The sequence below is a fragment of the Paralichthys olivaceus genome, chromosome 7 (assembly GCF_024713975.1).
Source record: "Paralichthys olivaceus isolate ysfri-2021 chromosome 7, ASM2471397v2, whole genome shotgun sequence".
Lineage (NCBI taxonomy): Eukaryota > Metazoa > Chordata > Actinopteri > Pleuronectiformes > Paralichthyidae > Paralichthys > Paralichthys olivaceus.
The window spans coordinates 10,942,445-10,967,386 of NC_091099.1; the positions used below are offsets into that span (position 1 = coordinate 10,942,445).

The 24,942-nt window shown below is 41.2% G+C and overlaps 1 long non-coding RNA gene across 1 annotated transcript; it reads left to right on the top strand.

Annotated features, from left to right (window-relative positions):
* The first annotated feature begins 2,659 nt into the window (after nucleotides 1-2,659).
* On the top strand, nucleotides 2,660-5,136 carry LOC138410796 (uncharacterized). The gene is made up of 3 exons (XR_011243392.1): nucleotides 2,660-2,973; nucleotides 4,495-4,532; nucleotides 4,623-5,136. It is a non-coding gene; the product is annotated as an uncharacterized lncRNA (long non-coding RNA).
* The last annotated feature ends 19,806 nt before the right edge of the window (nucleotides 5,137-24,942 follow it).

Below are 24,942 nucleotides of genomic sequence, written 5' to 3' on the forward strand. Positions count from 1 at the left end.
GAGGAGAGTCCAGTCTCACATTACAGGATCTGAGAACATTGTTGGCTTATTTGTTTCTGTTCGTGCTCAGCTTTATTCAACACTGAACCAACAGTCTCGAATAGTACATCTACAAATATTAAAGTGCAGAGAGATCACCTCTCTGCACCGCGGTTTTTGCTGACAGGAGTTTTTACTCCTCCACAACGATGGTGAGTTATGATGCTCAACAAAGATTTGATTGAGGGGTGAAGGTGCTGTGTCACTGTCATGCAAGAAGGAGCAAGCTTCCTCTCGCGCCTTTTATCTTAGACGCCCTGGTAGTTTATGGAAGGTCTGCTGGCCACTAATCTTCCACAGATGAACTCTGAACTTTCTTCAATGAGCCCTTTGGCCTTTTCCTCTCCTCCATCTCTCTTAGTTATCTTCACTCCATGCATCTTGGCCAAAAGAAGAAAGAGAAACAGTGGATAGTGCAGTTCATGATTTGTAACAACAACTTGTGCCTGTCCCCTGTCTGCCCCGTAGTGTGGAAATCCAAACCCACGAGAGAATACCTTCAGCCACGAAGGTTAATGAGCTGAGTAAACATGGAAATCTTCCAGAACATTGTGGGACGGCGATGATTTTCAGCTATTTTCCATGCATCAGTGTGAGGAAAGCACTCAAATTTCAAGCTCAATTTTGTAGATTAACATACATGTGTTATTTCCTCATAAGATCCCATTCAAACAGCCTTGGGTCTGCTTGACTCCCAGGGATATGGTCGGTGATAATGAATTCAGCTCTGTTACTAAACTGAGTCAGATTTTTGACAATTTCACCGTATGAACATATATATACATACAACACATTATGTTGTAGCGTATGTTGATTCAGCGGTGGCCTAACTTTGACCAAACCAGGTTCAAGGTGTAATAAATACAGAGGATTAGATGAAAGCAAATGGTCATTTCATGTGCAAGTCTGAAAATAATCGAAGGGATTGTGTTTGGTTGATGTTGGAATATACTTGATCTTGAAGTGGATGAGAATCACTCGCTGGATACGGAGGAATGGTTCCACAGGATTGGTGCTTTGTCTATTTATTAGGTATGGGTTTTCAGTTTTCACACTCAGAGGACATATGTGTACATGTTGGAGAAGCTAACCCTAAACCAAACCCAGATTTGTTTTTGTGTAACAGAATTTACACAATATATTAATACAAATTTCTTGAACAAGAATGTAACCTTATTTAAAGAAATTTAAATTTAAATTTAAAAAGCACAATAAACATCCTATCTCATGAAGTATTAAGTTTGAACAAATGCAAAAAAGAATGATAACACAATACAAACAAATAAAGCAAAGAACCCCCCCCCCAAACCTGTTTTGGAATATGTAAAAGTGATGTTGAAAGGTTATAATTTTCTTTTCATAGATTTATAACTTGATTTCAAAGGGAGAATAATTATCTTGACTGATTACACAAACCAAACTTTATTGAAACAGCCACAAGGACACGTTCAGGATTACATTTACCTCAACAAATTAACACCATATCGCTCATATCTTCACCGGCATCACACAGTCATACCCCAACAATAGTCGCACCCTTTAATTTTAATTATAGTGATGATGCAGCACTCACAGTAATAAAAGCTTTTGTGGACTGTTGTGATTCACCTGATGACGGCTGACAGACTTATCATCTGAAGCTTATTACACAACTATATAAGTTCTATACAACACTTTGCAGAAATTAAGTTATACGATGTCAGAGGATCCAGTCTGGAGATGTTTGAGATAGTGTCCGTCTCACACTTTAAATGATAAAATGAATAGTTCAATTGTCAAAACCCAAATAATAACTTAAAAAAACAAGATCACTGCAGTTAACATGTTTAAACATTTTTGTGTTCAGTAGTATTTTAAAGTTGAATATAAAATATATGAATAAGATATGTCCTATACAGACATATTCATCCTGTAGGTCTGCAGCTGCCACTCTCATATTTTACAGTTAATTAAATACACTAAATGAATTGACATATCAAGTTGAATGTGTGCATCAGCATTAATATTATTGCATTAGGGACTGCATTGTGTTGGTAAAGCTGGGTGTGTGTGTATATGAACAGAGCGACATTCCTATGTGTGCATGCATGTATGTGTGTATTTGCGTGTCTGTGTGCGTCTCATATTGCTGCCAGCATCCACACAGCCTGGGGGTTGTACACGGTGCACATATCCATGAAATGGATACGTCTTTCAGTACAGTTTGATGCCACACCTCATTGACCTTTAGCCTTCCGATCGGTTTTTCCAATTGGTCACATATCTTTACTTTATCCTTGCTTTGCTCTGTGGACACATGGACTATATTCTCTAATGTCATTTGGAAAATATTCCCCTGATGCATTGGATATCAGGTGTAAGCAAAGAGGTACAGGCTGGTGCTCATAGTGTTTCAGTCTATTTATAGGCCGTAATGAGCACCATCCTGTTATCACTATTTGATTTTGATTTTGACTTTAAATTTAACACTAATGGACGTGTTGGGAGTCCTGACGATTAAGCAACGAGAGAGAGATGAACCCATCAGAGCATTTATCCGTCCCCTTATCTCTCAGCCCCCCCCACCAGCCACATTTCCAGTGATTTTCAGTGTTAAAGTTATTTTTGAGGCCACTAACAGAACAGCAGGGCAAGACAGGAGATAAAGAGTGAAAAGGTTTTCATCATATTCAGCTTAGAGACTGAATTAGATACTTGGCAAGCGTTCGGGGCTATCAGATGAGGGGGTGAGGAAGCAGGCGGAAGAGCAGCAGAGAGAGGTTACTATTCACTTGAATGGGATTAGTATCCATCTACAGCCTGATGGCATGCTGTGGCATCTCCTCCCTCTTCAGTCATACGCCACATCACATCATACCACGGAGGATTTGGCAGATGAAACCAAACACGGTGCAACACTGGCTTCAGTCCTGACTCCTTATGTTCGACTCAACGGTAAGAAACGAAATCCTTGTGCTTTTTGACATGAGAAATAAAAGCAGGAGTTTTAAAAGTAGTATTTTCACCTGTTGGGGTCAATAATTCACCCGCTCACTAAGACACGGTGCTGCAGGCCGGTCGGCATGGTGCATGTCTACTTTACTTTTGGGAAACTTATCCGTGGGAATGTGGCCTTTTCTGTGTTTTTCCTTCGGTAGCTATTTGATTGTAGTTCTTCAGCTTCTTACACGTGTTTTAATAGCATTTGTTAAGCTACTCCTGTTTTTGTCCATAATATGAAAGTCTGTGTGATGCCACGTCATTATAGGCAGCAGTGAGCCACCAAACTTTATATTTATGAATGACCTGATGCGCTGGGAGCAATAATACAAATCATTTAATTTTATGCATATCCGCGTTAATCCTACTTTTTCTGTGCATTGCAGTTTCCTACAGCCATTTAGCCACAACATGATTTTATTTGATAATTTCTAGTGCATGACAGTTGGAAATTTTCAGATGTAATGTTCTTTTATGTTAGTGTATAAATACCTTTCGATACTGCCAAACGACGTGATACTGCTTGTGTTTAACACCTCTGTAACACCACACAAATGTCAAGTAATGACAGTGGCAATGAAATAGAGAGAAAATAACGAATTGCATAAAAAAGCCAATGTTAGCGGCTGGCTCACATAACAGGGACTTCAGCTCATTAGCTTGAGGAACGCTTTCATAGTCCAGTTTAACACATTGACAAACATGGTGGTGAAGAGACTCGTGTATGTGTGCGTGTGCACTTTAAAGTCTGTATGTGTGCAACCGTGTGTGCGCATGTTCGGTGCACTCTAAGTATTTTCCAGAGGTGTGAATGGCGATGAGTTGCCAGCATCGGGAGATCAAAAGCTTAGATGAAAAGTTTGTCACTGTAACAGCTGCAGAGCTGTGGATTTCCACTCCCCACTGTTGAGACACTGTCACGCCTGCAGCTGCAGCCACATCTATTCCCACGTCTCCGTTGCATGAACGAGCATTTACCAGAGTTTGTTTTCTTTAACCGAAAACATTTGTGGGCGAGCTTTTTAAGACATTTCTGCATGCTTAGTTTGGTTCGTCAATTCCATTTTACAAGGTCCACACGAGCTGTTTTGCAAACAAGCAGTTTGTCTTTTGCAATAACACATACAGTGGTGCTCTCTGTTTTCACCATGGACAACTTCCAAGCAGAACTGTTTTATTGAGACCAAGGGGTGTTTGATTGAATCCCCCAGTTGCCGAGCCAAATCCACAACATTACAAAATGTGGACAAAGTTTCATTCCAGAAGAAGCAATAAAAGGAGAAGCTACAGTGACAGGGTGAATAACAACATGGCCCAAACCGTTAAAACTCAGCAGGCTGATTTGTAGTGACCTTAAGTGCTACTAACCGCACTGCATGAAAAGTATCATCACCACACTGAGATATATATATGTATATATATAGACTGTCCATTTGACGTGTCACATTTCTATTTATGATTGCTAATGAGATTCAGGACTGGCACCCCCGGAAAGACACAACAGCGCAAAAGCAGTGAGTGTTGGCACTCTCAGTATTAATCAGCTTCACTTGTGAGGATAGATGGAACAGCCATGCTCCTATTGAGTGAAATCCCTTTTTCAGATTCATGGACCATTCATACGTTCCAGTAATGAATCAGAGGAGAAGCGGTCCAGTTTGCGAGGCCTGTTGTGTACAGCTGGAAATGAAAAATGACATCCTCGGCTCTACGTCGCATACGTTGCTTCATCTTTTATAAAACTGATGTCATGGCCTTGTGGTCGCAGCAGGCCTTCACATGTGTTCCTTGTATTTTAAATAAGATTTGCATGATGGATGATTCAGTCCTTTTCAATAAAGGAGAAGCCGCCTGGGCTTCTTTGACTGTGATAAGCCTCCATCTCCTCGCATTTGTCTTAATGAGCTCATTCTACATCCACTGCCGACTAATTACTTTCCATAATCGTCACCAGACACATGGCAGCCTACTATGAATATTATTTGTACTAGAATGTAAAATGGACCATTTTCTCTTTTATAATATTCATCCAGCTTCTTTCTTGCTGTCTTCCTTCCTTCTTCCGCCCTGTGGTGGAGGTATCTTTACCCATATGGCTCGGTCTTTGATGTTTTTCCAAAAATCCATGTGCATGTTGGTTGTCATGTTGTTTCGTAGCAGGAACATTCCTGTCTTCCAGGGTAAAGATCTCTCGACCCACAGACACACAGATGCACTCATGCTCAGCGTCTCAAATCAAAATAAGTATGCTATGTGCCACTTACATGGTATTTGATATATGCTTGGTACAGTCTTATGTCTTCATAAGATTAGTGATTTTTGAGATATGCAAAAAATAGGACGTTGGGTTTGGTGCACAAAATATAGACAAAAACTGTACAGTGTACTGACTTTGAAAGTCTAAAAGCCTCGTCCTCCACAGCAGTCGCAGCTATTGTTACAGCTGAGGAAGCAGCACCGAAGAAGTTCTACCCTCCATGGACGATAAAACTTTACGTGAGGCGTCGACTGCTTCACTAACATAGATTTAAGGTTGTTAATTTGCCAGTTGGAAAAGTTATAGCTGGAGAAAAAGTTTTTGTTCACTGTTTGTTAGCTTGTACTTTGATTAGCATTTTTACAAGTGAGAGTTGTGACACTTGCTGCATCGAAATTCCTTTTACAGCTTCTTTTTCTTCTTGTCTGGGTTTAGTGGTGGGATGCAAACTACTGTGAGGTGCATACCAAAACATGTACCTGTTTTTTCAATCCGTGTTTTACTCCGGTGAGGGAACCAACCCTAACTACAACCTATAATAATGTTTGAACTTATTCAGTCCAGTCCTATTTATTGTGTTTCACTCCAGACAAAATCAGACAGCAGAAAGTACCTTGATGTTTATACTAATACTAACTTAATTTACACAACTACTATATTTGTACTGTAAGATTGCAGCAGAGGTGTTTGCAATGAGAGGTACGAAGCCACCAGTTTTGGCAAGTGTGAAGGGCACTGCTGTCATCAGGGCAGAGGATGTTCGATAGCCTTCTGCAAGTGACAGATTATCGCACTGAATGCCATTTTATGGCTCCTTCAGCCATGCTTAAAGTTGAAATATGTGACAGAATAAGCAGAGAATATATTTCACACCAGAGATGGAGGTCACATCCAACCTGCAATGAATTTTATGGTGGCTCGAATTCCTCCTCGCAGTGTGTGTGCGTGTGTGTGTGTGTGTTTTATTGAGAGAGAGAGAGATGAAATAAAAGTCACGATCAACTTGACGAATGGTTGGACAATCTCAGTGGAAAGTGTCATTTTATAAGATTCATGGGGCTCAGTCCTTCCAGCTGTTCAGGACTGCTCACTGGATTGAAGACTCAACTCTCACTGTCAATGTTGTCTCATGTCTACCTGGGGAGTAATAGACGGTTTAAAGATTATGAACTTGAACCTCATTCTACTGTCTCTAATGTCTCATTAATACAAAACCATTTATTATTAAAAGTTGTACTATTTATGTGAACAATGATCAAATAACCAATAACCAATTTTACATGTTTTAACATTACCAAAAGTGTAAAGAAATAGCAAAGGATAAATGCCCATTACAATAATGTGCTCCATGAAAGACAAACTATTTAATGTTGAAGGGGATAATTCTTTACAACTAGTCATTTGGCTGGATCGTATTTTACACATGCACACAAACGTCCTCTTTACCCTTTTTTGCGAGCTTCATTAATGCAAAGTGTATGCTAATGGTTATTTGTTCTTGTGTATGAGTGTGTGAGGGTGTATGAACCAGTGCAGGAGAGAGATGAGAGAGAGAGAGAGAGACTGATCACAGAGATGTATTACTCCCCTGCGGCTGTAAGGGAAGTACTATTATGCAGATGAACAGGTTAAATGTAGTTGGACACCACCCAGCATGTCATTAAATCTATAATGAAAGCGGGACCTTGATGTTGGGCTGCGATTGTAATGTGCTCAGTCTTTCTATTGTACACTGAACAACCCTGAACCACCATTCACCACTCTGTTGTACACACACACATATATAAATACACACATTGTAATATTATGACTTTTCTCTCTTAAAGTTAGACTTTCTCGTAATACTATGAGTTATTCTCCTTAAATTTACGACTTTCTCCCTTTCAATCATGACTGTATTCTCATAATATTACAAATTTTATTCTTTTATAGGATACAATATCACTTAATCTCATTTGGTTATTTACAAAACAAGACACAGACATGTAGTGACAAACATCCACTGATCAAAAAAAGTGTTATTGTGTAGTCACCAAACAAAAAACTTCTGGATGTATAAACATAATCAGGAGATAATCATTTATGATGATATTTCAACATTACTTTTGTGATCTAAGAATGTTGTCTTTAATAGTGCTCCAGTACTCTGTCTCAATATGTTGTTTTTTATCGTTGTCTCGATGTTCTGGTTGTATCTCTGTCGTCCACAGGATCGACTCCCTCCATTAGTCTTGTATTCAAACCCAAAATAAAAATACAGCCAGCAGCCAATTATCTCCAGCTCATCCTATTAGGAATATGGACAGCTGGTGTTGATGGCACAAATATAGCCGTCTATACCTGTTTGTAATGATGAGCCCAGAGCACCACAGTGAAACCCATTAACCCTATTACCCAATTATCTCAAATGATAGGTCATTATCAGACATCATCACAGATACTTGCTGTACAGCGTCACCTCAGGGTGCTTATTTCGCTGGCCTGAATATAACTATATTCAAGCACCACACGCTAACACAGACACACACTTAGCCGCCGGCCTGCTGTTATTTTGACAGAGCGCACTGTTTTCTTTTCTGAACCATTCAGGGATCCTGGCTGAGGCTCTCGTGTTGGATGGCAGGGGAAATGGAGCTGTTAGTGCGGGGTCACCACCTCTCACCTGTTATGTGAGAAGGCTGTTTGCGTGTCTGTGCGACATGTGAGGAGCATGTCACGCTGTTGGACATCAACTGATATGTTGTTTTTGCAGCTCGTCTTTAACTCTTCATGCACATGTCGTCATGCACATGTCGATTCAGTGAATGAAGCTCTGTTCGGTCTTCAGAGGAATCAGAATCCTTTTCAATTGACAGCAGTAAGCAAACAGTTATACAGATTGCATCTGCGCCCTTTAATCAGTGGTAATAGCCCCAGGTCTCCATGAATCCAAAGCCAAGAATGTGCCTAAGCACTCCGGCAATCCTACTTCCTGATGATTATCCATCTCCTCCTTCTGTTCCCTCCTCCTGCCGCCTGCTCTTCCCCTTCCCCTCCTCTTCATCTCCTCCACCCACCTCCTACAATTCATGGCATCACACCCAGTGATGATGGACATCTCAAGCACAGACCAGTGTTTACCCTGTCTAAAAATAAGAGGTTAGGCTCCAAAGCCCATAACCCTGTGCATGCCTGACATGTAAGAAGGAGCAGCGGAGTATTTGTGTGTGTGGATTCACTTTGGGAGGTTACAGGGGGTCATCGGTCAGGTCATGTGTGTATATCTATGCCAGGTAAAAGAGATGACCAATGAAGGACAAAGGCTCCTGTGTCGACTCGTCATCTCTTGTGTGGCAAAGTGTCATCTGCCCCCCTCGTCTTGCCTCTTCTGCACCAGTCACTCCCTCTCAGCCCCCCAACTGGTGGTAATACACCCAGAGCTATTCTTAGCTTCTGTGTCAAGCCTGTCTCTGGGGAGCAGTAGGGGGGTCTTTGTTACACACACACACACGCACACACACACAGGTGTCTTGAGACATCTCTATTTGATCCCTATTAAGAGCTGTAACTCTGAAACCAATTTAAAGTTCAGCCCTCTAAGTATGAGATCATGTTCCACCACAAGTGAAAACTCAATTAATTGAGTGGCATGCAGATTGGGTTGCCTGCAGTTGACATGTTGCAGCTGACTTCACCCCCGATAAGGTTCAGAGAAACGCACTGTGTTTGTTCACTGTATCTAAATCCCACATGCATGATTTTCCATACAGGTCTTAACCTCTGCCAAGAAGCTTATATTTTTATCTGCATTTGTTTTTTGCTTTGTTCATTTGCAGGGTTGCACAAAATCTACTCAAACGATTTCTATGAAATTTGGTTGACACACATTAAACAAGGAAAACTTTGATGTGGAACAGGATCAGGGGGCAGATCCAGTATTTTTAGGTTCAAACATATTTGTTGAGTTCACAAAGAATAATTCATGGATCTCGATAGGAAAAAATCAGACATGTTTTAAGGACTAATATTTTTGAGAGCAATTTGGTGCAGATCAAAATAAAAATCCAGTTGTAGCAAATTTTAAAGTGGTTTTATCAACAGTCTAGATAGTTCCTTGGCAGATGTACTGTAGACATACAGCTCTTAGGATTAATCTGTATTATAGTGGCAATATTAAATTCAGGACTTCTTTTTGTAGACGGCAAAATATAGAGTTTCAGCTTGTTTTATTAAAAGTAGCATTTGGTTTTGGTCACTGCATGTGACACATTAACATCAAATCTTCTTTTCAGTCATGATAACTCGAGCCTCCCCCTGATAGCTTACTGCTAGTAACTCAATCTGCCTTTTAGACACCGTGTGTGGCTCTAATATATTTCCATGACAAATGTATTACTCCCATCAAAAACAACGTGAGAATGAGCCTGCCTATGTCGGTTAGTGAGACGGTACCACCTGGCACTATCGGGGCAGTAGTGGGAGTGCGCGTGTGTGTACAAATGGCTGCATCAAGACAGCAGTTGAGACGTCTCTCTCATGTAAATCCCGAGGTAAGCGTCTCAAGCACGTAGCACTTCATAACAAGGGCATTGCCTTACAGACCACACGCAGGACCGGCACCCAACTAAAGCCTAGCTGAGGGTAGAAAATCCTGTCAATGTGTCTGTGGCAGGGAGGGGACACGAGTTCTGCTTTAGTCATCAACGCAGCTGTCCTGAACAGGGTGAGGGCCGAGCAGTTCGGCACTCAACCAGACAACTTCACACACATGAGCACCCTGACACAAATACTGGACTCTCTGTGCCACAGGTTCGGATCAAAGAGTTTTCAAACTGTTTCAGTTCGATCAAAGGAACTGACCATTTGTAACTCGACTTCTGTATTCAACTGAAAATTTAAGTTCCCCATAAAGTTGAAGTTTGCTATAATATTTTTCAACAATATGGCAGATGGAGCAACTGGAAAAAAATCTGATTTACCGAAGGTTTCACAGAGGATTTTATTGCCTAGATGCCTTGTGAGACTTTCTCTGGCCATTAGCAATTTATAAATTATGGAAGGTTTTCTCAATAAATCTGTGCACTATCCTTTGGAGCTCCTAATCCAAAGTCACTGCACCAGAAAAGACAAGAAATAACCAGTTCCCTAGGTGTTTGGTAATGTAGGATGCACAACATTAGGGGCTATGATTGTCCACCCATCTCCTGATCTGCTCCTCCATATTTTCTTGTCATTATTTTCATTGATTACTTTTATTCACATGGAATATGGAATATCCTGTTTTCTATCTCAACTATATTAACAGCAAATGTTAAACCAATGTTTTTCTGTGTAGTGTTTATTCGAGATCAATAAGGAGAATAATAATTTTGTTTGTTTCAAATATGTACTTAATCAATAGCTGATCACAGTTCACAGCCGCAGACCCAAAAGCTCTGTTTGTGACTCTGTGCTGATCTGTTACTTTGGTTCAGTGGTTGTGTAAAAGAGTCTGCAGCCATTCACTCTGCAGCCAAAGTCTAATGCCACGTTTCTGGTGGTTAATGGCCTCCCATGAGCCCGCTCCTGTTTTACTGCCCAGCCTGTGGGAGGGAGGGAAAGAGTGATGGCGCCTGGGGGGAGAGAAGTACAGGAGCCCAGAGCGAGGCAGAGAGACTGAAGTAAAGATAGGTGGAGAGTTAGCAGGGTTGAGGAAGGGAGGAGTGATGCATTGATAACAGATAGGGAGGAAAAAGAATTTGACGAAAAGATAAAGACAGGGACAGGGATTGTGGTGTGGGACATGGTTTCAACCCTGCAGCCAGTGAGGATCCTGCTCATATAGACAAGCTTATCAAAAGGTAAAGTCTGACTATTGGACTTGTATCCACTGCTGATACAGGAAGTTGCCAACACAGGCTGTAAACACTCACCATCGTCATACATAAACTCTTTATTCCAGACAGTGTGTGTATGTGTGTGGTGTGTGTGCTGGTTTCTGGATGTGGCCCCCAGTGTACAAAGGTCCACCATCAGGCTTAGGGTCACATTCACACCCATTAATCACAGACAAGGCTCCAGATTGAAGCACTGCCTCTGCTTCTCTGCTATTTGCCCCCATCCAGACAAGCTGAGGTTGTGGGTCAACCTTGAAGGATCAATATCATCCAGGCCAGAAATCTGCCTTTTTTTATTATATAAAATATATTACTTTCACCAGATATGATGCACTTTTAAGTTCAGTAGAGAATATCATATATCTTAACTGGAACTGAACTGGAAAAAAGTATTTGACCATATTGATTATAGAGGAAAAAAGAATATTCAAGTGATAATTATCTGGAAACTGAGAGGACCTTTCTGTCTATGTTTAAGTTGGGCTTTAATGAAAGCTGCGGTTGGACTTCAGTTCCTTTGTCGTATATAGATGGACTCAGTTACAGGGCAGGGAGATGAGCAGCCACACCAAAGCGCCCTCACTGCAGTTATATATAGAGCATGTTCACCCCCGCCCTGCTCTGGAGGTGAATGGACCGTAGACGCAAACATTCTAAAGCTTACATGACCTGTTTTCACACCCACCTCTTCATTTCTGCTTTTCTTTCCTCTGACCATTTTGATTTTACATCAATTGTTTTTGGTTTGTGGTTTGGCAGATTAGAACCGTACGGTTCAGGATAAAATAAAAAAATCACACAGCGGTCTGGTGGGAGAGCTGCTAAGGTAACATTTCAGTTCACTCCCTGAAGTGATTGTTGCCCCAATTTGTATTCATGTATGCACAAGTGTACAATTTCCCTTGTAGTTTAATTTATAGATTTAGCAGAAACTTTTACACCCAGCATATATTTTAGAAATTGTTCCCTCACACATGCACTGTAAGGATATCTACAGTGTGCAAGTAGAATTATTATTTGTATAGTGCCAAATAATAACATTATCTTGAGGGATTTTATATAGTAAGGTTGAGTCTTTAAAAATTATAAAGAAACCCAACAGTTCCAACAATGAACAAGCGACTACTCTAGTTTTCTTAAAAAAAAAACAAAACGGAGGGTTAGGGTTACAGTCAACACATGTTACTATATCCCCAATACTGCTGTATAGGGGATACAGTAATAAATTACATAAATCTGGTCCACAACTCAAAATACTAGACACAAGGTCAGCTATAACGCTGAATGTTTTTTTTTATTCCATCATGAAGTGACTACACGTATCTCTGCATCCATGAAGCGAGTTCTGCTGCAGGAAGGATAATCATTGCTCTTGCTTGCTGAGTTGGTTATATTAAGTTAAATGGAGAGAAAGTAGAAAAATTTAAGGGTTAAAGTTCAACAGAATAGAGGAATGAGAGAGAGACCAAGAGTGGAGGAGAGAGAAAGAGGGAGAGAGAGAGTGTGAACGAGAGGGAGAGAGAGTGCTGACAGCAACAGGATGCATGGACAGTGTCGCAGAGGCCCGTGCATTATATACGCAACTGGTGGAGGCCTCCCATGGTGCGGTGAGGGTTTTCCCTGTTCTGGCTGTGAGCATGTGAGAGGTCAGCGCTGGATGAACACTGCACCCATTGTTCTGAGATGAGCTGTCCACTTATTTCCTCTCTCTGACCAGGTGCTAGTCTGGACAAATGACCGACCATGCAGGAGCCGGCGTGACCTGGAATGACTCTGTGTGTGTGTGTCAGTGTGTGATGTGTGCAGCCACTTTCACACATGCTCCTTTTACCATTAAAAATAATTTTACTGTTAACAGGTCAGGCGTTAGCAGAAGTTATTTAGTTTCTGGCAATAGAGTACTTCGCTAATAATGGCCGGGATGTGGTCAAATTGCATTAAAACAACACCTTTACTTGCCATTAATATTGCACATTGTATGAAAAGGTGATACAGGTGCGAAAGTGTGTTTGTCTGCCCTAAGATTCCCTCTCACTCCCCAGAAGTCATGAGAAAATGTTTATGCTATTTAACTTTCAATCTTTATTGAGTTCATGACCCTCCCCTTCTCTCTCTCCCACTTTCTCCACAGCTCAGAAGGTGCTGTTTTTATTGGTCTGTCTTGGTTGGTCCAGGTTTCCAAATTGAGCTCCTGCTGTGTGTGTAAATCAACACTGTGTCATACACACACACACACACACACACACACACACACACAGCCACCTGTGACAAAATGAGAAAAGGAGCTGGTGGAGTAAAATGAAAACTGTGAAGAAGGAGAGGAGAGGGAGGGAGAGAGAGACTTTGGACGTCTGTGAATGTCCCTTGTTCTTCTTTTTTGTTGTTCACTCCTCACGTGACGCATCATCAGCTACTGAATAACAACAACAGCACCAGGTGACAATTTCCACTCACACACTTTCCATATCCCTGAGACATACTGACAAACACACACTTTGCAGACGCTAGTCTACGCTGTCACAAACAGCTGCTGCTCTGCCACCCGCAAAACAACAAAAGTGAAGAGGATTGAAAAAAACCTAATGGTGGGAATGATGAAGGACCAGCACTCTCAGGTCATCAAGTTTGGAAGGACTTTCAGAAGCTGATGTTTGATACGGAAGAAGAAAACAAGTGACAGGCTTGATGTGGAAATGACCTCGGGATTGTTGTGAACTTCATCATGTCCAGACTTATTCTTTAAGGATCACAGTTTTTCAGTAGTGATATATCAGCATTCATCTTTGCATAATATCTCTAAAAAATTGGGAGAAACACTTATTGTCTGAGGGATTCAGGCTCATGTTTGCTTTAAAAATCACAGCCCCCGTGTTGACACAGTGGAGATGCCAACAAAGAAGGCAAGTGATTTTGATCACATCAATGTCATGGAGCACGTAGCACGTCATAACAAGGGCATCTGTTTATCACAATTTGTTGCGACATAAGTACAAAGTATTTTGGAATTTAATAAACCTTCATATTCTTAAACACATGGACTTGATCCTCACACTGGATCTCCTGGATCACATTTCGTCTCTCACCAGTAGCTGAAGCAACATCACTGGGCTGTTTTCTGTCTGAACGTCTGCTCAGGGAACAAAATGCACTGTTTTCAAGGGATCCATATAATTGCAAACAGCGTTTCTGGACACACCTATCCAAAGCTCCTCAACTTCTACAGTCAGCCACACAGTCGTTAGTCCTGCAAAGGTCCAGTTACCAAACATTTCCGCCTCAGGTTGAAATAATAAATAGTCAGACCTGGGCAGGTCAATTTAGAGAGATCGTTTGTATTTTCATACAGCTGAAGACAAGGGCTGCACACTAAAGCTCTAATGCCCCGCAGATGGTTCCACTCACTGCAGTCAACTACAGGACGTACCCTCTCTGCATCCTGGCCATTTGATATGCTAAAGCTTGACCAGACCTTTGATATGTCTGTGTAGACACGGTGGGAGGATCGACTCTGTACAGGAATTTGCCAGCGATTTACCGTGTCAGATATTAATCTGCCTGTCATAGTCAGCAGCGTGCAATCAGCATTTCTCACTGATTCAGGCTGTGTAGCCGTAGACCCTCGTAGGGTTACATTCAATGAGTTACCCAAGTTCAGAGTAAATAAAAAAATAATGATCTCAAGATTTTTCCAGGCAACAAAAGTCACACGAGAGTCACACACATCATTATTACCAGCAAACGCGACAAGAAAATGATTTTCTTTCCAGACGGACTGTTGACACTCAACAGTCACAGAGACAGAAATCCATCCAAAATAAACATCCTCTCGTTCCATGAGTATGACCTGTGCCGTCTAAGCTTCTGTAAAACCAACAGCTGCAACCAGTCCAGTTCTCTTGTGGGATTTATCCCAAAACATTTTTTGGAAAACGTTGAAAATCATTAGGTGAAATAAAGCAGAAGCGACCGGAGGAGGTTGAGACTTATTGTTCAGCACCATATATGGTTACAGAAGAAACAACCAACACATAACTAAAAAAATGATTAAGTCTCAGACTGCAGTGGAGTATTGTTTAAAGCCCAGTCTGTTTGGAGCTGGATTTCCATTTAAACAGGACGACCTGGGACTGTATGAACCTGTGCTCTATCTTGACTATCTGATACGCTGAAGCCTGAAGAGACAGTATTGGTCGGGTCGACATTCTTGGAGGAGATACTTTATACAGAAATTCGTCATGGATTTACGGTGTCAAATAATAATCTGCCTGTCATAGTCTACACTGTGCACACACTGTGCTCACTGCTCTAGCAGTCAGAAAAATCATTGCCCAGTTGGATTTAATTGCCACCCACCTTGCTACTGCGGGTCAACTTACGCTAAAACATATAAATACTACAAATTGCTCTTGGTGTTGTATTTCTAATACTTAGATCCAATGTAAAGCCATTTTTTCTGTATGTTTACAATATTTGATTTTCGAGTCCTGCTGGTGGTTAAAAACATTTGACCTTCAGGAAATGAAGAGAGGATGTCCAAAACCTATCCAAACATTCCTGCTAAAACTATCAGTCATCTCTCCAGGATAGTATGCAAGGATACAACACACTGTAAGGAACTATAAAGACGTCTTTACTGTTTTTATATATTATCACTGACAACTCTGGTGATAAAGTAATTAGCAGCTTTGAAAGTATCGAATATAGAATAGTTGTAGCTTTCTGAATTCTGAAGTTTCTGCTCTTACAGCTATAAAAATATGTTTTAACTCAATTTTTCAAACAAATAAGCTTCATGTTAGGAGCGGATGTTATTTCTGTGACCAAAGGGCCAAATTAAAATGTTCAAAAACCAGCTGAGTTTACTTGAATAAATGTCAAACATCTGCATTAGCGATTCAACTCAGTGGTTCTGAAGCTCTTTCCTTGTGATCCATACAAATTGAAGCAGTTCCTTTAATCTCAGGCTGTGTTAAACCAAGTGAGTCAAACCTTAAAGCATTTTGGATTATTTAATTTATTTATTTATTTATTTTATGCAGAATCAAAATCTGTGGCTGGAAGTTATGATCAAGGTGAAAAATGGAGGGCTGTTAAAAAAATGCTATAAAAATTTGAAACCTTATGGAACAATAAGATGCACAAATTTACAGCTCCCCAAAAGTGAAGGATGCAACCCAGGAATTGAGACGTATGGGAAGAGCATAGTCAAATGAGCATATGCATGACAGCATCACAACAGTATAATTATGGAAAAATGAAAACAGTATTACACTGTAAAGCACACTTATCATTCTTATCATATCATCAGTCTTCTTTCTTTCATACGAGGTTAAAGGTTTTTGTCATTTTTGTCCCTCTCTTTCTTTAATTCCCTCTTCCTCTGTCTGTTCACATTCACTTCTCTCTTCACCTCTGTATTACCATGGTGCAGGCAGGTAAAGGGCATCTGCAGCATGTGCAGTGCTCTGTACAGTGGAGGTCAGAGAAATGTCACGTATCAGCGATGGCTGAACTCTGATATGCTTGATTAGCGGTGAAAGGTCTGTTATGGTTGATGAATGTGGAGACCGCAGGGTGCATGAAAGTTCATATTTACATCCTTATGTGCTCGTTCAATTACATTTGACTTTACAAAAGTTTTAGTTCTTTCATCAGGGTTTAATGAAAAACTGTACTTATAACTTTGATTGCTCAACAGTGTCCAATTAAGGCAATTAAGTTTCATTTCAAGCTTGTAAATAGTAGAACTTGGTCTACTGCTCTTCTGTTGTTAGGCCACTAATCACACTGGAGCCTTGAGTAATTGTTGTTTAGTAAGTTCACCAACAGTATGTTAATCTGTGCAGACACATAATTATCTCTAAAGACCACTGTGTCTTGGCTCTTCTGTTCTCTGGATTTCATTCGATTCACAGCTTTTTGGTCAGCCTAAATATTCTAGTCATTTGGACTAATTTATTTCAAATGAGGTTTTGCTGATGGGCCAGGTCATGCATCAGTTCAACCATTGATGGCATACTTTTATTCTATTATAATGATGAAAAAAAATTCCCTTTCATAACAGACAAGTTATTCAACCATGTTGTGTATGCAATGATATTAGATTGGGTCAGTCTGTCTGTATCTCTCCTCATAGAAAGACAGGAGGGAGAGGAGCATAGAACATTTGGTACAGATGGGCTTTGTAAAGGTAACAAGGAACACACACACACACACACACAGACACACACAAATCCATGTGCACACACACGCTACATAGCACTGAGGCTGCAGGCAGTCTCGCTCCATACGGGGTAAAAACACAGAAATTAAAACACTGTGTGCTTGTGGTTTTTAATTTAGTTTGCTGACAGCCATCCAATAGTCCTGCGGTGACATTGGATAACTTTACGACCCTGGTGAGCCCAGCCTGGGACAGGGACCAGGAGAGACACCCACTTATACTCCAACCCCCCCACATACACACACACATGGAAGTGAATTACTACAGCAGATGTTCACAACTTGATTAATCATTTAATTTGAGTAAAGAATGAAGCTATTGATCATATAATAAAATCATTTCTGTATTGAATGATAATATTGTCAAGAATACAAAAATATTAACAGTTACTTACACACACAATGTACCACATTGGTATGGGTGCTGTGGGTTGTGTAATTGCCTACTTCAGAAACAACAACTTTCCTCTACCTTCTAATACCAGCCACACAAAGTGAGTGTGTGGTTGTATGTAGTTTTTGCCGGCACTCAGCCATTGTAATGGCTGCCAGATATAGTGCTGACTGCAGTATTTGACTTGGCTACTTTGCATTAATTCAATTGTTGGCTTGTTGTCAACCATTTTTCAAACGTGATGAAAGGAAAACACGTATGTGAAGATTTTATGGTTAAGGAAGCATCTGACGGATCAGATTACCACAGTTCCATTACTAGTTGCTGAGTGATGGAAACATATCTGACTCTGTCTTTGCTCAGTGGAAGCTTGTGGCTTAGTGTCTTTACTATTGATTGCATAAAGCCGGTCCTGAGTTTGACAATATTGACATGCTGTCAAGCGTCCGTCTGCCATTTGGCCATGCTCATATGACCTTGGGACTGTGAGCTTAACAATATGGCTCCCAACGAAATTTGAATCTGCTTGATGTTCAGGTCCCCCCCCGTGTAGATTTACTCTTTATCATCACAGGAGCATGATTCCAACTCAAGGCTAAGTTAGAGTGGCATCGTCAGTGGCACTCAGTAGATCGCATACGTCCCCAGAGGCCCACAAACCCATATCTGTTCCCTGAATCTGCCTGAAATTAATTATTACCTGGGAAAATGGTTGAAATGAAATGTTAAAAATATCTTGAAATATTCAAGAAAGTGAAAAAAGGAAATTCCTGATCCACCCCCTGATCTGCCCCGAAGTTTAATAGTTTCATTCCTCAGGCACAGCCCACTGCTTCCCTCCTCCAACCCCTCAGTTGTTTTTGTGTTATCCTGCTTACAAACAAACAAACCCACCAACCAACAAATGGACAGGCCCACTGATTCTGCATGTGTCTGAGATTTGTAAAATGGACCCACACCATTGTCCTCTGGCACAAGAGACCAATAATGGTGCAGCTGTTGATGTGGATGTAGATGTAGATGTGACTAAGCTCCCCATTAACCTTGCCTGCATCCAGTTGGATTCCAGTGACTAGCTGTGAGGTGCGAATGACATTGCCCACTCCTGGGTGGAGACAGCCTTTACACAGGGAACTGTCTGGAACTGGGTAAAACAAATGTAGCGTTGATGTGCTGGTGTGGAGGTTTTGGCCAGAGTCAGCTGCTGTCAGGTTTAAGTCACATTCAATGAACGTGATGGTTTAACTTAGGTTCCAACTTTCCAAACAAAGGACAAAACAACTGCTACTGTCATTGTTTTTCTCATATTATTATAAACCTTTGAAATAATGCTCACACAATTCATAGTTTTTATGACACACTCGAAAACATACATTTGTATATGTGTTGACAGACATTCCTGAATCATAAGGTGTGGTCCCTGCACTTTGCTTAATGATTCTGAATGTGACAATAAATAAATGATGGGGGTAAATATGGCCTCAGAGGTGGCCTTGTGGGGACGTGTATATAGTTTTGAAAGTAATTACTCAGTAGGCGCTGGATATGTGGCTGTTCCATTACCGCACGGTGATGACAGTGTGTGTTGATGAAAACCACGACCAATACCAAGACTGTATGTGGTTCTCTGTCTCCGTGTGCCTGGGTGTGTGTTTTTATCGTAGCTAAGTGGATTGTGTTCTAGTCTCAGTGGACGTCCCATTAATACGCTCCGACTATAAACTGCATTCATTTGACGTGATGACACGTGTCTCCAATTTGATAATTGCTGCTATTTTTCTGTGTGTGTGTGTGTGTGTGTGTGTGTGTTTTCTCATTGAGGACATACAGAAAATGGATCATATAAATAACGTGTTGGATTCTTGTAAAGGAAAGATTTGCTCCTGTGCTGGAATATTGTGGCTGTTTCTACTGCGTACAGCACTTCGGAGAGTTGTAAACCATAGACTGCAGCTTCTCTGTTTGTGTGTGGCATCTGGAACACAGTCAATCACAAACTCTCCATGAAGGGGTCATAGATGAGACTTCCTTCATTAGCTGTAATCCCTGGCTTGATATTAGTACCCCAGAACATTCTCTCTCCTTCGGGAGGCTTTTGCATCTGTGATTCTCCACCTTCATCCTTCATTCACTCTGTGTAGAGGCCTGCCTGTCTCTCTCTATCATACACACGCTTTGCCAAATACCGCACAGTCCCAGGTGCCCCGCAGAGGCAGGCATCAGGCGGGCATGCCCACTGCCAGCCCTGCTCCTCGGAGAGCAGCTGACGTCACCGGCTCGGCTCCCAGGTGACTCTGGGAGAGGCATCAACACTTTCATACACCAGTGTGGTTTTTCACAGGAGCTTTGTGTATGTGTACGGACACACAAAAACATAATGTTTATGTTTGGAAGACAGACGGAGAGAGGAAGGGATAAGGAAGGAGAGACACTGGCAGATGGAAGTGATGTAGCGAGGACTGATATCACTGCCCACTTCAACTCATCCGTTGTTACTCCAACCCCTAACACTACTCAAAGGCTGGACTCAATACATCAACCTCATGCTCTGATGCACACAGAGGCGCTCGCCCTCACACACAATGTCAGATACACAGGACTCTACAAACATCAATCTGGATGAATAATTGTAAGTCTACACCTTTTTGTTTGTTTCAGCTGCATTCTGACATTTTCAGGAAATGTGATATTTGTGTTGGGTAAGAAAGTGGAGAGATGTTGGTAGCTATATCCATAGAGAGGTGTATTGTCTCATCCTTGCTGATACAAGCTGTAGCTCCTGTACCTGTTTTATTTTTGTCATAGCAATAAAATAGGTCTCATTTACAGCTGATTGGCTCGGCCAGGCTGAATAACAGATATGGAGAGTGAGCCTGCAAATTCCCCCCCGGGGGAAGCAAACGTGTCACGTGATCTCATAACGCAACCTGATGTTTTTGCATGCGTGTATACATCACATCAGTATTGTTACCAGGAGAGCTACTCGGTGCATGTGCTTGTGTGTAATTTATGACGGCCGGCCGGTTTGTGGAATTGTGAAGTGTTCAGTCTTCAATAATAAACTCTAGGCTTTTTATGAAGTCTGCAGAGTCTCATAAATGGCATATTGGTCTGGGAGAGATTTTCAGCAGGAGAAAAATTGCTCGCAGCTTTTGTATTTCATCTCAGCCTGACACATTTGTTTTTCTCATGCCATTTGCTTCTTTGCTAGTTTCTGTTGAGCTGTGTTTCAAATTTGCTTTCTATAGTTTCTATAAAGACTACACCCATGCTACTATGTTTTTGTTTGAAATCGCATCAACTTTGCAACTGATACACCTGCCACCCATAGTACTCTGGACTTTTGAGAAGCTAAAACAGACAATGGGAGTTTGGAAACGCTACTGACACCATTTTAGTTGTAGCCGGGACGGGCAGCAATGGAGATGTTTGGAAATGATGACGTAGACCGCTCGCTGATTGGCTCTTTTCGGTGATGACATAACCTTTGCTGATTGGTGAGGCTCATATCACATGTCAGCCTTTCGCAAGAAAACAACCTGTTTGAGCCTCGGCTACCAGTACAGAGCGCAATATGGATAATCAATTACAAGCGTTGCTGACCCTGTTGTCTTTGCTAACAGCTGTTTGGCAGTTAAATTGTGCATTTTATGATACAACTGCCAACATATGTAAGAGATGAGCAATTATTAAAGCAATCTGCGTCAATTCTTTTGTACACCAGCATACGCATGTCCAATGTACTAGAATGATCATGTGATATGCGTTTTTTAGTAGTGTTAGAATGGAAAGAGATTAAAACTGATTCAGAATCAAAACAAATTTGTGGAGAGAGAAATCGTTTACGAACAAAATGTAATTGTGTGGCTCTGGCCTTAGTTAGTTAGTATGTACACCCCTTCCAACCTCACACACACACATCTGCAACTCCCCTACATGCTGTTTCTCTTTAGCGGCTGCATGATAGAAAAGCTTACTCAGACTCCTAAATATTTGCCTCTCTCAGACACAGATTTCATGATATGTGACTGCAAAACTAATTAAAATCAGCCCTCCTGGAGCAATGTGAGCCGTCAAAAGTTAGTCAGGGGAATACAATTTCACCACAGGATGGAACTTATAATTTGTGTAAAAAGTGTTGTAATTCCTGGTGTCTGCATGTGTTTGCACTGATCTTTTAAGTCTCTAATTAAAAGCTATGTACAGGGATGTGTTCTCCTAAGTGAGCGGCTGAAAGGCGTGAAGGCTTATTTACTGCCACACTGCTGCACTGAGCATGGGGACTAGTTAAAGGTGCTGACAGAGGCTCATGCTGGTCCAAATACTGTCACACACACACACACAAACACACACATACACACACACACCATTAGGGCAAGATAGATAGCGCACAGCTGCCCTGTCTCAGGAGAGAGAGAGGGAGAAGAGACTCAACACTATACAGGACCCCTCCCTTACATTACACATGCACAGAATAACAACAAGAGTGAAAGAAGGAAAGAAGATAGAGAATGGCACATTTTAAATGTGCTATTACATTATCAAATCAGAGTCTGTGCATGACTTTATTTCACAAACAGAACAAATACCATTGTCAGTGTCCCAGCTCCTGCAAGCAGCCTGCTTTCCTGAATCTCTTTTTTATATTAGGGCCAGCTTGAACTGAAAATGCATTGTCTCCTGGCATTTAGATTAAATGTTCCCCTCACACATGGGTCAGCTGTTGTAAAACCCAGAACCATGCACATGGTTTTTGTTTCTCTGGGCACAATGCAACAGAATTCCTCGCATTAAGTGGAGCTGACCATTAACACATGGAAGTGAGGTCAAAAGGGGTTAGCATAACTCTTTCTGCTACTGCTGCAGCCAGATCCTGTGAAATCACACTGGTTTCCAGGAGCTGAATGTGTGAAAACACAACTGATGCAAGAAAAAAAATGCTTTGGAATAAGTCAGGGAAGCGAAATGTATTAGAGCACAGTGTACATCCAAAAGTCCAATGGCTAATAACATCTCCACTGAAAACATGGGGTACATGTGCTCCCCCAGTGTCATCGCATAGTGTCAGAAAGCATGGAGTCACTTATACCATTTCCTCTCATTACAACCTCTTCACACAGGGTCAGCGAGCAGAGGGCTAATTGAGCCTTAAGATAGCTCACAACAAATGTGCAAGTACTTTACTCACACCACAGACTGTCACTGGCACCAACAGCAAATCCTAAGTAGCTGTTATGGTTTCGTTATGAAACAGACATTCCTGTTGAGTGTTTGCTGGCAGCTTAATACTTCTCTCACCAGAGACTCTTTGTTAAGGATCCAGATAGAATCACTCATCTATCAATAGTCATTATAGAGGAAATAAACATATAAATTCCCAATGAATGCTTTGAAAGATTTTAATACACTTTCATACAATATGTTAAGTTCTGCTTGAGTAAAATCCTTAATAATTAACTTTAGATTAGTCAATAACACCAGGGTCATTACATGCCCTCTGCATTTTATTGTTACATATTTCAGATTGTGGTTATAGCCTATAAAGCACAAAGAATCGTCAACATTTCATTGCATTCATTTTCTGACGGAGAGCTGTAAGTGGTTGAACATTTTGTTGAACAAACATTAGGACTCATTGGTGGGAATGTTGGAATTTAATGTTTTTGATCCAGTACAGAGAATTGTCTCAACAGTATAAAATGTTGCAGAAACTAACTGATTTCACATTGTTGTCTCAGGAGGCAAAGTTTTTCACATCATGAAGGCTGACATTAGAGGCTTTGGTCTCATGAAGACTTTCTGGAAATATCACAGCTAGCAATATTTCCTATGGCCCAAAAATACATTTGTCCTGTTTTTTTGTGTGTTTTTTTACTGTTACATATCGGGGACCAATTACGGGCTGGGAATTCAACGAGGTGATTTACTGAGTGGAAGGAAAGTGGTCAAATGGGACCTATTACACTTGTTTGACAGTACCCATGGAGATAATAGTGTTGTTGGGTAAAAATGATCTGTATGAACAAAGGTAGTCAGCACTGTTAATATTGAAAAAGCTATAAGGATCCTAAAGCAGCGCAGAGTCGGGTTTGAGTTTTAATTCTATTTTCTTTATTCAAATACATCCCATGTGTTTCCTTGACACTGATTGATGGATCTCTCTGTTACTGTTGAAACCTGATGCGCCTTTTTCGCTCACATTAAAGTGATAATGTATCTTAACTGTGTCTAAATCTCTGACCCAATGTCACCTACTATCTCCAAGGTTATCTTAGAAAAACTAACCCCTGTTCACAGGAGCTCAGATTTCCTTCACGTCCCTCCACAACTCAGGGATCTGTTTCAGATTGTGGGCAACACAGTCGTTTCTTTTACAACAGCCTTTCGTGTTGGAAATCACGGAAGAAGGTTTTTGTGTAAACAAGTTCTTGTGCAATTCCTCACTAAACTGGAAATTGCTTAGAACCCCAATTACGTGTGTTTGCGTTTTCTTCATTTCCTCCATCTACCACGCCATCTCCTCCTTTCTACAATTATTTGCTCCCTTCTTCAATCCAGACACTCATTATTAGATTCTCTCATCATCTCTCCATCTCTTGTTGCAGCGTTCACTCTCCCTCATCTCATCTCTGCCATCAGCCCCACCTGAAGCCCCCCCCCCCCCCTGCTGCTGACACAGCTGGGTGCTCAGCTCGTTCATGCTAGCTGACCCGTTAGGTGAACCCTCGGCTCCACCGGACGCTTCTGTTTGCAAACTGTGACAAAGTATCAGATTCACCCTTTTCTGTAGGTGCAGGCAGCGTGGAGGAACAGGGCATCTGGGCATGTTCCCCCACACCCCCAGCCCACCCTCCAGCGCACACATACACTGACACATGTGGACATGCCTGCACTGTGCTCCCTCACAAGCAGACGCATACACATTCCAGGAGAACCTGGGGAGTGAACCCTTTGCGGTTTGATTGCTGTTCTGAATAAAAGTCAGCTTATGTCATTGAAGGACAAAAGCCTTATTAAATTAACTTAAATGATTATTTGGCATTTGCTAAAGCTGCTCTGAGGCACAGGATTGTAAAACGTGGCCTGTTGTAGACACACAGACATCTTAATTAGCTAAACGAGTCATTAAGTTTCGCAGAGCGTTATTAAGATAAAGTTAATGAAGGTAAGACTAATTAAGACGTGATGAATCGACT